The sequence below is a fragment of the Triturus cristatus genome, chromosome 11 (assembly GCF_964204655.1).
Source record: "Triturus cristatus chromosome 11, aTriCri1.1, whole genome shotgun sequence".
Lineage (NCBI taxonomy): Eukaryota > Metazoa > Chordata > Amphibia > Caudata > Salamandridae > Triturus > Triturus cristatus.
Genome location: NC_140594.1, coordinates 456203066 through 456219553, shown reverse-complemented (window position 1 = coordinate 456219553; position 16488 = coordinate 456203066). Strand labels below are relative to the sequence as shown.

At 45.2% G+C, this 16488-nt stretch overlaps 1 protein-coding gene across 2 annotated transcripts in view; it reads right to left on the bottom strand.

The window, feature by feature from the left end:
- Positions 1-16488, bottom strand: part of LRRTM4 (leucine rich repeat transmembrane neuronal 4) — a 1708634-nt gene that overhangs the window by 796891 nt on the left and 895255 nt on the right. The window lies entirely within an intron of this gene.

Here is a 16488-nt window from a genome sequence, read left to right as displayed (position 1 = left end):
CACACATTTATCACTAATAGCAATCCTCTACTATCACCAATATTTTTGATCCCTTTGTGCAATGTTTGGAAAAAGGTCATAATTTACTCTATATTTTAAAATACAAGCCTTTAAGCCAATTATATAAATCAAGTACAAAATGCATCTGAGATGGTTGAACCATGCTAGCGTTGGCAAATGAGGCAGACAACTAGTAAAATATTTTCTGGTTTTGTTTCCTGGGCCTGGCCAATTTTACCACGGTGTTTCGATGATTAATCATCAGCAAATGCCAAACTCAATTGGAAACATATTGGTAATTAAAAAAAAATACACGTGATGTTTATGGAATAATGACTTCCCTAGCTCTCATTTTCCATTCTCAAACTTGAAATTCTCTTCAACTTTAGGCCACCAGATTTAGAACACCAGAGGCATACCATCACTGGTGCCGCGTCCATGGCAGAGAAATCCTTAGACATCAGAATTCAGCACACATTCCTTACTTTCATGAAACATGCAAACCTCATCTCTTTTATTGTTTGCTTATCTAATGCCCCCTCACCTCCATCCCCCAAACCTTTTTTTTTCATTCAATGATGTCCAGTTGTTGTCTTCCTACTTTATCTAATTGACCCTAGGTGGTGCCTCCTTATGGTTCTTTTTTTCGCTACTTTTTTTATTGGAATTATGATAATGTTGAATTAAGTGCAGAGCAACTTTTATATGATTATGTGGTAGTAATGTTTTCTGCAAAGTTATGATTTTACTGCCGTTTCCTCATAATCTACCATCTTCTGCATTATTTTTAAAGCTCAACCCAAAATAATTTTTTTTTTTTATTCATTTATTTATTTGAGTTTTATATAGCGCTGGCTGGACCCGGAGGTATCAGAGTGCTTTACATAAGGAACAACATAGCAACATAGCGAGTTACAAGGTATAATATTTAAAACATTTGTTGCACAGAAATTACAAAGTAAATGGCAAATCATAAGAGGCAGAGAAGGAAAAGGGGGACAAGAATAGAAGTCTGAGAATAGGTGAGAGGAGAGAAGGGAACCTGAGGGGGGACAGAGTAAAGGCAGTCCAGCAAAAAAGAGAAAAGCGTTCGCGGGTCATCAGGGGAGTCAGGAGGGAAGAAGGAACGGGCAAAGGTCATACAAGATGTCGGGTCCGGATCATGGGAATCGACGGAGACCATCACCAAAAATGGCGGGATGCACAAAAGTCACAGAAATCTTAAATCCAGAAGTAAAAAACCCAGAGAGCATGATTACATAGAGTAGAGTCGGAGGGGGGACGCAGCCACAAAACCAAAGGCGACCGGAAGGCTGTAAGATGCGTGCCCAGGCTCTGGACCATGGGGGCATCGGTGTAGACGATTCGCAGACGAAGCCAGCTGGAAATTAACTAAATTGTGTCCTAATTTCATGGCCCTGGTTCAGGGCCGGAATGGGAACCAAAACAGGCCCTGAAAAAGAGCTCGGCCGCCCCCCCTGGGTGCAGCCGAGCTGTTTGCCAGGGCCGGGGTCGGACAATTTTGTTACAGGAGCCGATTTTGCACTGTAACAAAAACGGCCCCCAGGGGCCCAAAGCCGGCCCCCACACTAGCGGCCCGCCGGGGAAACGCCCGGCGCCCGAAATGGCCTGCCCTCGTTATATGCAAAGCGCTGCAATTTCTTATAGTTCCGGGAGCACGGTATAAGATAATTAAATACATAAATGACATTATTTCCAAAAGAGGAGTAAGTGAATATTGTTTCCCTCGTCAGAGAGGATTGTATGCAAAGTAGGATGCAATGAAACCCTCAGACAGCTCGCCACTCGGAATCGCTAAACACTCAGGAGCGCTTAGCATCAGTAAATGAAAGAGAAGCATCTTTAGACGCCAGAACGCTGGATTGCATATTACTTAAGGCAGGCGCATATTAGATGCTAATGGAAGATGCAGATTACACCAATAAGCACCCCCCTCTGCAGGAAGGCGTGAGCAGTACTTCCATACCTAAGGGGATAAGAGGGTGGGTGCAAGGGGCGAGCAGGCGAATGTAACCTGTCAAGTCATATATATGAAGCCTGAAATCTCAATCGAGAGCTTTGAAGGCCTGCCATGGAAATTAATTACCCCCCTGATTTAAGGAGGGCATTTTTGTCCCCAGCGACAAAGGCAGCATTTAATTATTAAAAGCACATAGTGGTCGGTGGTTGACATCTCATTTAATCCATAATGCGGCTGTGTTAGCAGGTACGGCGCGGCGTTGGAAGGCATTGCAATGCAAACACATCATTTACTCAGAGAGGGAGTCTCTGGTGGCTCGCCAGAGCGCCAGGTTTTTTTTCCTGTACACTTTGTAACCACAAGAGATTGTGATATTAGTGGGGCACGTGCACGTAAGATTGACGAGACAGACAAAGCTCGGCATTTGCATGCACTATAAATCACACACAGCCACACTCAATAAAAGCCTCTCAGAAAATGTCCTCACATTCACGCATTTCAGAACAGCAGCATACCGTGCACTAACACCAGGGCTTTAAGTGGGACGGGTCTCACCGGTGCTGAGCACCGGCAGTTTTTCAAAGGGGGCCTCGAAACGGGACTCTATCGGGCTCTGTTTTGTGCCCTGGCACACGCTGGTCCGTTTTTTTCCGGACTGCAGTGACAGCAGGCACATCGCTGTGCATGTGCTCACACTGCTCACTTCTCACTAGTGGAGAAGTTATGGCATGACATCATGCAAGGTGAGCGTTGTAGGGGAAGGGAAATCCTTTAAAGAGAGTCATTTTCTCTCTGGATTTCCTTTTTTTTTTTAAACTCAGGAGCAGCAACATTGTCGAGATTTCACCAGGGCTTTAAGTGGAAACTTTTTCAATATTATATACAAGCAAAAGTTGTCGCTTATTTATCTTATGCAACTAACAACAATTGACAAAGCCTATAGTCCTGAGTTGTTGTAGGTATGATGTTACTTGTTGTATCATATATCTGGATGCAATGACAGAAACAGCAAGTACAAGTTGGGCGGCATACAGATTTTTAGCTTACGTGCTTTTAAACCACACCCTTAATTACATTGGCCCTGCCCAATTGAGAGACCTCCCAGTTTTTTCATCCCACTTAAAGCCCTGACCAACACTCATCAGGGGCCCAATCACAAAACATTTTTAACTGCAACCTCTTCATGTCCTCAGGGGTAAGCTGATGAGGCGTCTTGTGCAAATACCTTTCACCCATGTATGTTGGAAATAGGCTTCTGGAAGTGGCAGTGTGTAACAAGAAGTTCTGTGCATTTTTGTTGTTTAGGATTTAGTTGTAAATGTGTAAATATAGCGCCGAATCACCCCTGGGGGTATCTCCGCGCTGTACTCATACCGCTGTAGGAACCCTTCCTGGCTATCCGTGTGAAGTGTCCACTCCTGGGCACCCCCATGGTGAGGCCAGGCATCCCAGCGCTGTAGGGGCCGTTGTGGAGACTAAGCAAGCTATTGCCCAGAGTTGCAGCGTGGGACCCATGATTAGAATAGGCACTGATGCGAGAATATCAGGTCCGAGGAATTTATAGGCCGAGACCCTGCCGCGTCGGGAATCGAACCCTGGTCCCGGACCAGTGCTCTGCATCGAGGTCTGCCACTCTAACCATTGAGCCACACTTCTCAATGGTGCTGTCCTCGCAGCAGGGGCAGGTATGCGTGGTGGGGCATGGCAGGTATGTGCTACAGGGGGGGGGGAGTTGACAGATGACAGAATAGGGAAAAATAAATAAATAACTCTTATAGTAGTGGAATGGGTGATAAATCAATTCCAACTGCTTTTTCACATGGTACAAATTTGCAATCCCATGGTAGATTTGTCCCATGGAAATATCATTCCCCCTAGCTGTGGAGTAATAGTGATCATTTCAGTATCTGTATTTTCCTGGAGAGATATTGCTGCTGGTTTTCATAGCATATTGATAATGAACACCTAATTAAGATTTCTCCATCTAAAAATTAAAGCAGGGGGTGTGGCCAAGCCCAACAAGATGGCGGACATCTAACTGCTATGCTCCCCACCTGGCCTGATAACATCACCCTTAATCCCCGCGGAAGACAGGTGCAGACCCCATCACCTGCTACTGGGGAGTTGCAACCTGATCTGCGGCCTTAGAAGTGATTCAAGTGCAGATAAACCCAGTAATACGCGCATTTGATGCTCGGTGGGGAGCAACAACATGGCCTAGGCCCTGAGAGCTGATTGCTCATTAATAGGCAGGCACTGTGGTCAGGCCCCAGGTCTACAGTGGAACCTGAACAGCTCAGTGGCAAGCAAGGAAACACCAGGTCCTGTGCTGCATCTGTAGCAGTGACCCAGCTGGGCTCATTGCGGTTATGTGACCCAGGCCCTGAAAGATGCAGGCCTGTGGGCCGATAAAGACCTCGGACTGCCCCCTTTATGTAGACAACTTTGGGGGGAGTCGTAAGCCTACACTTGTGTGTGATGGCCTCCCTGATGAGCCAGGGAATGGTGCCACGTATCCCCCGCTACCATGAACTACAGAAGCTGCTTCTCTGTGCGACAGTGAAATCCATGACAACTCCCAGATAACCCTGAAACACCAGCATCTGTACTAGCCACATCTTTTCGGCCTTTAGTGGAACTCAGGATTCAATAAGAAAGTTTAATCCAGCACGACCCAGCTGCAGGACCTAGGCTCAGGGAGACCAACTTTTGTAGGTCTCCCTTTGGACAGAGAATGTGACAGGGCATCTTGAACTGTGCAGAGTGGCAGTTCCTGAATCCGTACGGCCCCTGACAACCTCGCAAGATGAGACCCTGAACCTCTAGTTCACTGAACCCTTGAATCCTGGGGCAGCCACTGCATGTCCTTGAGGCACACCACTATGAATAGCAAACCGGAAACATGGAACTTGGAGACTCAGATGCTGTAGTCTGTGTACTGAAGGAGTTACACCTGAGGGCCCTCCGCATTGAGCGACCGGCTACCTTCTACCAGAAGAGTCTACAATGCCCCCTTGATGCAACACTCCACAACACCCCTGCAACTCCTGAAGCAGCAGTGCACCTGTTACACCATGCAGTGACACCCTGGCAGGAGGCCATACAAAAAAAGATCCCACCATCAAAACCTTATTTTGCAGTCTAGCTCACGTACACCAAAAGATGATGAACTGACACCAACAGAACGCAAGAAGGTGGTCAAAACAGACCGTCTACAGGATCTGCACACTCTGAAGCAAGATGTTGATGATGTTGGCTAGAGAGTGGCCCAAAAAGTAACCTCCATCAATAGGCAATATGAAGAAACTGAAGTCTTGTAACAGTGCCTCCACCAACTTGAAGATCAGCGCACTCTTACAAGCAAAGTGCGAAGGCCTTGAGACTAGGTTGAACTGTAGCAATATCCACATATGAGACCCCCCAACCCACATCTCAAATGCTGCCCTTCCAAAGTACCGAACACACCTCTTCAACATCATCCTCAAAAGAAGCAAAGGTGAGCCCATTCTAAAGAACAGATCACAAGGGTGGTACCTCTCCATAGAGCTGGATAGTGGACACCAGATATGATCAATCAAATACACCACTACACTGACTAGGAGGCCATCATTACTAAAGACTAACAAGGGGGCTGCTCTCCTTCAAAGGCATGCAGCTGCTTCTCTTAAAGGACCTTTCATTCACCATGCTCACAAAATGGTGCAACTTTAAACCAATCACAGACTTTTTCACCTCGCAAGACACTACATACCAATAGCACACCCGTTTAGCATAATCTTCCTCTGGGATGGTTGAACACATAGCCTAGTCGCCATTCAAGCAGCAAAACATATCCTAGGCTTGACAGCGGAGAAAGCAGAGACTAAACCCCAGGGAATACAGGAGAGGTCTGAGGCTTGGCGATGGTAGACCATAACCTTACAGCCTGGAACATCACCCAAGCTCCACAAAAATGAAAAATAACAAGGCCCAGCTTCTAGAATATCTCAGACCATCAACTTATAAGGGAGAACGGCATGACACAGGTCAGGCAGAGTAATCTGTGTTTGCTGTGTACTTAGGCACAATTCGAACCGTTCTGTTGTGGAACCAACTACAGCTCTGATTATTGCCCTCCTTCTGAGGATGAGTGGAAGGGTGGGATCACTACCTACATCCTCAAAGTCAATCACACCTAACTGTGTTTTTGTGGGCGTCGCAGAAAATCCACCATGATGGCTTACATGTCTCTATTAATGTTTTTTACCTGTTTCCTATTTTGTTTGGTCTACTATTGGGCATTCTTGGTCATGGTTTTACAGTTTGGGATACTTAGTTCTATGGGAGAAGTTATCACTGGAAACCACTTGTTACTTAACACTCCATCATATCCAGAGATTGAGAAACGATAACCTGACACCTTACTCAACTTTGACACTATGTCCACTAAGCTAAGGGTGAACTTCAATCAGCAGCAGATAATGTCTGCTTCCTTCAGAAGACTTATCTCCTGGAATCAGATGTGTACAGATTAAGATAAACTGACTTTCCAATCCAATACTACGCATCCCTATGCTCCACAACGGTGGGTGTCCAATCCTTTTTGCCAACCCAAATGCTTTTATTGAGAATAACCATAAATCAGACAAGAACGTGTGGTGGATTATGGTTAAGGGCCAGTGGGATGGTCACCAGATTAGCATAGACTCCATTTATGCCTCAAACTACAGACAGGAGTCATTTTTAAAGGACAAGCTATAAACCATTATTGCCTATGCTGAGGGACCTTAATTACCATAGATTTCAATCAAGTTTTCAATGCCCCATTAGACAGACACAGTATCTTAATGGGGAAAGCCCTGAGTTGTCCTCTGAAAGGCAGATGTGGCTTGCTGATCTGGGCCTATCCGATGCTTGACACACTCACCACCCTCTTACAATTAACTACTCTCACTTTTCTGCAGCACTCCATATATATACCCGGATCAGCCTCTTCATCTTGGATGAAAGACTCGAACAACCCTTTGTGGAGGCAGACCAATTGCCTCAGACTCTCTCAGACCATGCTCCAATTTCCAATACACTCCACTGGGAGTACAATTTATTACTACAAAACAGGGCTCTTGGCACCTCAACAACATGTGGTCATGACCAAAATTAGAGAGAAAGCCACAGAGTACTTGACCCTTAATAGTATTGGAGAGATGGACAAAGAGGTTATCTGGGATGCCCTCAAGGTGGCCATCAGATGACTATTCATCCAGGAAGCAGTTTGGATCAAAAGAATACACAAGTCCATATAAAGGAAGTAGATACCACAGCACTCCATTACAAAAGGTCTCACTCTTGTGTAAAAGTTCTTCTAGTGTACTTTACTCATAAACCCCAATCATCGTATCATCTGATGTAAATGTTGCCATAAACTCGCTAACACTTGTTTTGTTGTTGAAAGGTTATATTCCAACTGACTTCCTCAGGGCTAGAGAAAGTAACACACATAAGAATATTGAGATCCAACCAATAATAAAAAGTTTATAGGGACAACATCCACTAAAATTTCAGTGGCTACAAAAACAGCGTGAGGAAGTGTGTATATTTAGACAAGAACAGAAGGTTCTGCCTATCAAAAGTAACTGAGTAGTAAATCCATACCTATAGTGAAAACAGACTATTCAATATTAATGGAAAATGAGATAACATTCCCAAGTGTGTTACAACACAGATAGTGTTTCCTAATGTGACATACTAGAGCTGTTGACAGTTGCAAAACAAGCCTTTATTGAGAAAGAAATCAAAAGAACAGAAACATGTCATGTGTAATTTAAACTCAAATAATGGAGGCAGAGAAACGGCATGTGGCCCAAAAAAAGTTCACCTGACTTTAATATTACTTTTCAAGTCACTAAAACCTAATTTCAGTAGCAACACATTCTTTATGCACTAAAAACTTACAACAAAATCTTGCAGTGAGTAATTAATCTCACTGTAAACAACATAGCCATACACTGGCTAAACCTGAGACAGGGCAAACAGAATCATATGAACATGCAAGTGTTTCAAGAAAATACATAACTGGCAAACCCTCATCACCAAGTGAAACCAGCGCAAAACTCACTTTACATATCCAAAATAATTGATCGGTCCATACATTTATTTGATGCGATAAACCTGAAAGGAAAGGGGAATCAACATTTTTAAATCCACCAATCTGACAGTAGTGTCTTCAAAGACTATGCTGTATAGTCATAGTGTGATGTATTTCAAAATATGGAAAATAATATTCAACGTGAAAGAATTATTCAGCTTATGTTGAAGAAAATAACGAATATCATTCATAATTGCAGGTTAGATAGATTATTAAATCTAAAAAGTAACACTCATAACAGTAATAATTTGAATATGCTATAGTAAACGAACCACAAAATGAACTGCATCAAGTACGGAAAAGTAAGCATTACATGTAACCAAAGCAAATATTAGACACAGGTTAGGGAATTAATCTGTGTCATGCGAGTGACTATAAATATATGAATCATAACAAGCAGATGAGTATTCTTTCTGCTCAAGTTAAAATAGGGAGTCAAATCATAAATATCTGCTGATGCAAAACGTACCGAGTGGGAGAGTTCTCCACGACTATGTAACTCCAATTAACTTCTGTGGCATTGAAATCAGCCACATACTGGAGTGCATTAAATACCAAACCAAAGAAAGAGGACAAGTCTGTGACCCCATACAACCATCTTGAAAGTTCACGTTCCTAGATCTCCTAGAACAATTCGAAAATACAAACTTGAATACTAATTGCTCAGATCAATGATAGTCCTCCAGGACTCACCTCTCTGCAAACGTGGTCCAACTTATACAACAACATAAATGCACCCTCACCAATGAAGTCTTGTGGAGGGTTCTCGCAAAGAAGAACCAACTGCGTCACAAAGTAAATTGCATACTTAGTAGACACTTTTTTAAGGGTGGTAACAAACCAAAGACTCTGATGCCATAACAGCTGAGGCACATCAGATCCACAGACTTATCAGCGATATATGGGATGCCCAGGGCATCGTCCATGGCTCCACCGAGGGAAAACTCCAGGCCTTTCCAAACGTTTACCAATCAATGTATACTGCCACCCCAACCTCCTGGGAAAGTAGAGGTGTATACCTGGCCTCTTTCAATCTCCCCAGACTTTCCACTGAAATGGAGGCTGCGATGGATGATCCTATCGCGGCTGTGGAGGTACTGGAGGCTATTAAACAACCCAAACCCTCCAACGCTCTAGTTCCAGATAAGTTTTTTGCCACCCCAATACCTCCATATTTGTAACCACCCTTTTAACTTTTTCAATGCAGCCAATGGAGCAACACAAAGTATGACATAAGCCTCCATTACGTAGATCCCAAAATCAGGCAAGGACTTACCCCACTGACCTTCCAACAGGCCCATCTCCCTTCTCACCGTGGACCTTAAATTGTTTGCCAAGTTCTTAGCTAACCACCTCGGCAAGTTGTTGCCCTACCCGGTCCACTCAGAAATAGAGGCATTTTGCTTAAGCAGTCCACAGGCGATAAAACCCAAGCTACTTTTACAAATTATAGACAATTCCAGGATGCAGGGCAGGATGGCAGTTCTCTTGTCTCTTGACACTGATAAGCAATTGAAGGCGTTTACTGGGCTTTGCTCTTAGATGTCCTGAGGAAATTCGGTATGGGCAAATGTATCCTTGGCTGGCTTACAGCACTCTACAGTAACCCCAAAGTGAGGATAAAGGTACATGGCAACTCATTAGCCCCCATATTCATCCATAGCGGTACCAGCATGTTCTTTGGTCATAACTCCTTTAATATATCTGCCTTTGCAGATGATATATTGCTCACCCTCACAGAAACCACATTTCCACTGCATATTCTAGTGACCCTTCTTCATGAATTGCAGGCTGTTGTAGACCTACAAATAATAAACATGACCAATTCTGAGGGTTTGATAACAGTGGCGGAATCGCTTTCTGGCATACCTCCATTTCCCTGGACAATAAACTCAACAAAATATTTCGGAATTCAGCTGATGCCCAACCTCCTACTGTGTGCCAGGACAAAGGGAGGGTAGGCTAAGATCCCACATATTTTACACTACTACCAAGTGCCCCAGTTACACTACATGATAGAACGGCTATGAGGTGAAACAGACAGAGAGTGGTGCTACATTGACCAAAACATGGCAGCCAGACCATGGGGAAGTCCCATTGGTCCAAAGTGTGTGAGGGGCTGGCTCATTTAACTTTTCCCAGTAACTACAGCAGCAATCGCTGACTAGGACTCTATAGCAGCCTGAGGTGGTGGGGTCTTACCCCGTTCCCCTGCCCTTATACCCTTCGTAGGCAATGCAGACTTCACACTGCATCTGTCAACCTGCGACTTTCAAATTTGCATTTGATTTTTAACTCTGTGACATTTATACCTAAGGGACCATCAGATCCTTTGAAGATCTCAAACTCTAGTATAAGAGCCCCAAGACCTAACAGTTTCACTATCTTCAATTCGGCCACTGGATGACCAGAGTTGTAATAGAGCTGGCGGCACTAGGAAACTCACACCCTTTAAGACGTTCCTCTAACACATGGGTACTCACAAACTTTCTCTCGGGGGCCAAATTTACAGTGTGGTTTATGGCCGAGGGCCGCACCGGTGAGGGCGGGGGCAGTAGGGGAGGGGGGCAGGGCTAGAGCAAACAAAAACTATGCCCATGAGGTTGAACACAGGCCCCTGCAGAGGACGCCTGTGTCCACTGAGCCACCAGAACCAGCATACACACATCTCTCTCTCTATTTATCTATCTCTCTCTCTCTCGCTCTGTCTCCCTCCCTCTCTCTATCTCTCCCTCTCTCTCTCAATCTCTCCCTCCCTCGCACTGTCTCCCTCCCTCGCTCTGTCTTCCTCTGTCTCACTCTCTGCTTGTCTCCCTCTCTCTGCCTGTCATCCTCCTCCCTCTGTCTCCCGCTGTCTGGCTCCCGCCCTCTGTCTGTCTCCCTCTCTCTGTCTCCCTCCCTCTCTCTCCCTCTGTCTCCCTCCCTCTCCCTCAGTCTGTCTCCCTCCCTCCCTCTGTCTGTCGCCCTCCTCCCTCTCTCTATTTCTCCCTCCCTCTCTCTATTTCTCCCTCCCTCTCTCTATCTCTCCCTCCGTCTCCCTCCCTCTCTCTATCACTCTCTCTCCCTCCCTCCCTCTCTCCCTCTGTCTCACTCTGCTTGTCTCCCTCCCTCTCTCTCTCTGTCTCCCTCCCTCTCTCCCTCTCCCTCTGTCTCCCTCCCTCTATCTCCCTGCCTCGGTCTGTCTCCCTCCGTCGATCTCTGTCTCCCTCTGTCTGTCTCCCTCGGTCTCTGTCTCCCTCTGTCTGTCTCCCTCGGTCTCCCTCTATCGGTCTCCCTCTATCTGTCTCCCTCGGTCTCCCTCTATCTGTCTCCCTCCCTCTGTCTCCCTCCCTCCCTCTGTGAGTCTCCCTCTGTCTGTCTCTCTCTCTCTGTTTCCCTCTCTCTGTCTCCCTCCCTCTGTGAGTCTCCCTCCCTCCCTCTGTCTCCCTCCCTCTGTGAGTCTCCCTCTCTCTGTCCCCCTCTCTCTCTGTCCCCCTCTCTCTCTGTCCCCCTCTCTCTCTGTCCCCCTCTCTCTGTCCCCATCTGTCTCCCTCTTGTCACCTCTCCCGCTGCTCTCACTCCCTGCTGCCCTCCGTCACCTCATCACCTGCACTCACACCCTGCTGTCCTTGTCACCCTTTGTCACCTCACCCCGCGTGTGTCACCCCAGACTGAGACTGCTTCCCAGGCACACACACAGCTGCACCGAGTACTTCACAGGTCTTTAAAATACCATTCACTTGTTAATGAGGCTTTGTTGTATTTCACTTCTTCTTAGCGCCCCTGCATCTCCACTCAATCAGTGGGGAGATGCAGGGGCGCTAAGAAGAGGTGAAATACAACAAAGCCTCATTAACAAGTGAATGGTCTTTAAAAGAATCGCCCGGCCCCCATAGCTCCGCGCTGCTGCAACCAGCGGTGTTTGCGGACACTCTTCTAAAAAATAAAAAGCACAGGTACGATGTCTGCAAGGTCCGTGGGCCGCCAAGGAAGGCTTGCCGGGCCGCTGACGGCCCGCGGGCCGTACTTTGAGTACCCGTGCTCTAACACTTCACATCCCCCAAGCAAAAGGTCTCCAGAATCTAGAGCATATTTAACTCCCCACCTCCCACAAACAAATCCACATTCCAACTGCCTGGGGAGAAAGTGGATTCCAACTAATAGCATGAGATATTTGCCTGCATAAATAACTATGCCCGCCATGCCTAAGGAAGTGAGCACCTTTACAAAATAGTGTTCCATTGGCATCTCACCCCATCTCGCCTCCACATCATCGATCACACTTACCCCAGTACTTGCTGGCAAGGCTGTGGGGAAGTGGGCTCTCTTTTACACATACTATGGAACTGCCCTCATTTAGGTAACTTCTCGAACAGAATATTCTCTGCTATCGCGCAAATCTAGCATATGCTCATCGATAAGTTTCCAAAGATGGAGCTCCTGGGTAGTTTATCACCAGGTATCTACCCTCTCTATTTGTTTTTGGGCAAAAGGATCTCCCACCTCCTAATGTCTACCAAGCACACCCCTCTCTCTCTGGGAGGAGCCTATCCAACCAACAAATGACCTATGGCTGCATAAACACTGGAACCTGATGGGATACGAGAAGCTAGTTTAGGAGCCTACAGACAAAACCCCAGCCTTCTCCAAGTTATGGTATCCAGCCTTCTCATATTAAAAAAAGACCATGCTGGAAGAACATGACCACTCTCTTCCACAATTCTCTGATTTGGAAACTCCACAGACCTGGATGTTGACGAATGATGAACTTCATTATCTATCTCACCAAAGGCCCGATGTGGGGAGTGGTATTGCAGAAGGAGATTTGGGAGTTGTTGATCGCTGACTTTTTGCACTAATTGATTGTTTTGATTATTTCTCATATTGCAAATTACATTAATAAAAACTATAGAAAAGTCAGAATAAAAGCAAGCAAACATTCTATTGCCAAAAGCCCTATTTATATGAGTCCCCCTATTGTTTTAATGGGGCAGGAACAAGCATAATCCAGATAGATTAAGTCAACTAAAAGCATCCAAAACTCTTAATTTGGAACTCCGGGTAAAAAATTAGAGATTAACGTGGGAATTAGATTGGTGAGTGCAATTTGCCTGATTATTTTCTCATTTATAAGTGGCCTTTCTGGTTCCTACTTGCAATCCATGGTGTTAATGGTACTTCGGCATCTTTGTCTCCAGGGGCCAGAGTTACCAAGTCACCCTAAGGGGATCTCTCTAAATAAGACCCAGATGCTCTCCTCTGAACTTCGACTGAGTTTTACATATCCCTTTTTGGTATTCTTTCAGCCAGATTGGTGTATGGTGGCTCTACCACGTGATCCTGTGTCAACTTCTATACCTTGAGAAAGTCCTGGCTTTATAGAGAATGTCACTTTACTTCCTGTGAATTGTAGGTCCATACTATAGAAAAAAGTGAAACTATATTCACAAAAATCAAAGTCTTAGGCTCACCACAGTGGGTTTGTATAAAATGGTACTGTGTTAAGAGCTCTTCACTTTATTGTGAACAGGCTAACTTCTGATCCATATTGGTGATTACTCCTTGTAAACATTTAAAATATGTTAAGTATCTTCTGCCCAACCTGAGGTGAGTACTGTGCGTGTTATTGTGTTAGTGTATGCCTAATAACAAAGTAACTCCCCACCAAATTAATTATTTTGAAAAGACTAAGGCCCACAGTGGGACTTCTGTTGCACTAATACTGCCCCTGGAACTCCTGATACAGGATGGTGTGGTAAATACTGGGTGAGATTTTGCTGCACTGTTCTTAATCATCTCATGAGGAGTGGGATTTACCAAGTGACCTAGGAATTCAGAGAAACTGGGAGGGACTAATTGACTTGTACCTCAATGGAGAACTATATGAGCTGGTAAAGGTTTTGATTCCATTGTAAGGAGGTCCCCCTGTTTGTCATTCTTATAAGTGATGAAAGTACGGCAAGACTTGTTGTTCACTTGCCTTGCCCATTTGGGCAAAACATGTGTGCAAAGCCTTTTGGGAAATTTCCCTATCTCACATTCCTCTGTTATTTATTGCTCACTGGAATATTAGAGAGAAATCTTTAAAAATATTGTTTTGAAGAATTCAATGCACTATTGGTTAAAAAAAACACAAGGGGTCAATACGGGAAGAAAAACTAGGGTTCGCATGAGGAATTAGCACATGTCATCTTAGTGGCAATGAAGAAGAAAAGGCACAAGAGAGAAACGGAAGTAAAGATTCGGTGCGTCAGGGGACGTGAGATGCTGAAGTATTGATGTCAGAGAGCAGGGAGCAGGATTTAAAGGGAAGAAACGAAAGTGTGTGTGTGTAGTGTGGCATACAACAATAGGTGTGATGGTAGTGGGAACATAGGTAAACATTATAAGACCAGGAGAATGAAACAGATGTCTCATTGAGAGTAGGTATTTTTGGATTAAATTGATGAGGAAACTGGAAGGTAGCATGGAAGGAAACGAAATATGTCAGAGAAGGACGAAGCTGAGAATTATTATTATTATTATGGAATTTTGTAAAGCGCATGGTTACGCACCCCGGCGTGTCCCCGCGCTGAGAGGAGAGAAGAGGCGAGTCAAGCAAGAGGTCATATCAGTGCTGTGAGTTTTTAGTGCTTTACGAAATCTGGTCTCTGAGGATTCAAGGCGCAGCTCCATCGGGAGTAGGTTCCATTTTTTTGCAGCCAGAAATCTGAAAGATCTCCCTCCCATTCTAGCTTTTCGAACTTTGGGGATGGCGACCAGCCCAGTGCCCGAGGATCTGAGCGACCGCTCAGGTCTGTAGGGAGTAATAAGATTACATAGAGGAGTGGGCGCCTTACACATAATGATGCGATGGCACAAGCACAGTGCCTTGAAGATAATCCGCTCCCTGACGGGCAGCCAGTGGAGGGACTTTAAGGCAGCTTTAGATGACGTTCTTCTAGGAAGCCTCAATACCAATCGGGCAGTTGCGTTCTGAAGAACCTGGAGACGGTTAAGGCATTTTGTTGTCACGCCCAGATACAGAAGATTTGAATAATCGAGTCTGGATGTGACCAAGGCATGAACAAGGGTCTGCCTAGCACTAACTGGAAGTAAGTCAAGAGTCTTCCTAAGACTTTTAAGCATGCCAAAGCAGATTCTGACCACCCGATTAATCTGGGCCGTGAAAGAAAGTTTGATGTCAAACACTACTCCCAGATTTTTTGCCTGCTGACAAGGTATAGGGGTGAGTCCTAGGCAGTCCGGCCACCATGCCGATGACCATACATTCGGTGCACCTCCCACCACGAGCACTTCAGTTTTTGACCCATTCAACTTCAGGCAGTTGTTAGACATCCAGGATGCAAGCTCCTGCATGCAGGCACTGAAGCTGGATGCTGCAGCGTCAGGAGCTCGTGACAGCGAGATGACCAGCTGTGTGTCATCGGCGTATGACACTAGTTGGAGGTCGTGGCTTTCCACAATGGTGGCAACAGGGGAGACATAAAGGTTAAACAGGGTGGGGCTCAGGGCCGAGCCCTGAGGAACCCCTTGGTTAAGAGAGAACATACGGGAGTAATGTTCTCCCTGTCTAACCTGAAAGCTCCTGTCAGTAAGAAAAGATTGAATCCACCTAAGTGCTGAACCAGTGACACCTCCTTTGTTAAGACACTGTAGCAAGGTGAAATGTGCTACAGTGTCGAAGGCCGCGCTAAGGTCAAGTAATATAAGGGCCATAGTGTGCCCCTCATCAGCCCCTTTCCTAATGGTCTCAGTGGCCAAGAGTAGTGCAGACTCAGTAGAGTGTTGGGCCCGAAAACCAAACTGAGTAGTATGAAGCAGGTTGGCTTTCTCCACATAAGCCATAAGTTGGAGATTGGCCACCTTTTCTGCCACTTTAGCCATATAGGGTAGGAGTGAGATGGGTCGGAGATTATCCAGCCTGTCCCAGCTAAGGTTGGGTTTCTTTTGGATCGGAAGTACTACAGCCTGTTTCCAGCTTTGAGGTACACTGCCGGAACTAAAAGAGAGGTCCAAAACCTCTCTGATGTAGGGTTCAAGGGTCTCAATACTCTCTGCCAAAAGCTTAGGAGATGCAGGGTCACGTGGGGATCCTGACGTGATCAAACGACATAACCGCTGAAGCTCTTTAGAGGAAGGAACAAGAAAGTTAGTCAAGCTGTTAGTTCCTACATCGACTGATTTACTCTCCTTGAAAGCAAGTGTTGTCAAAGCAAATAGGATTTGCCTTTATAATGTGAGTACCAAGTCATTGGCTTTGTTATTGCTTGTTTGTAAAGCATTATTAAAAAAGCAAAAAAATAATTTGAAGAAAAGCAAACATGTTGTTAAGTTAACTGCAAATATATTCAATTTTAACAAAAAAGTATTGTTTATTTTTTAAATTTGACACAGAAAACTC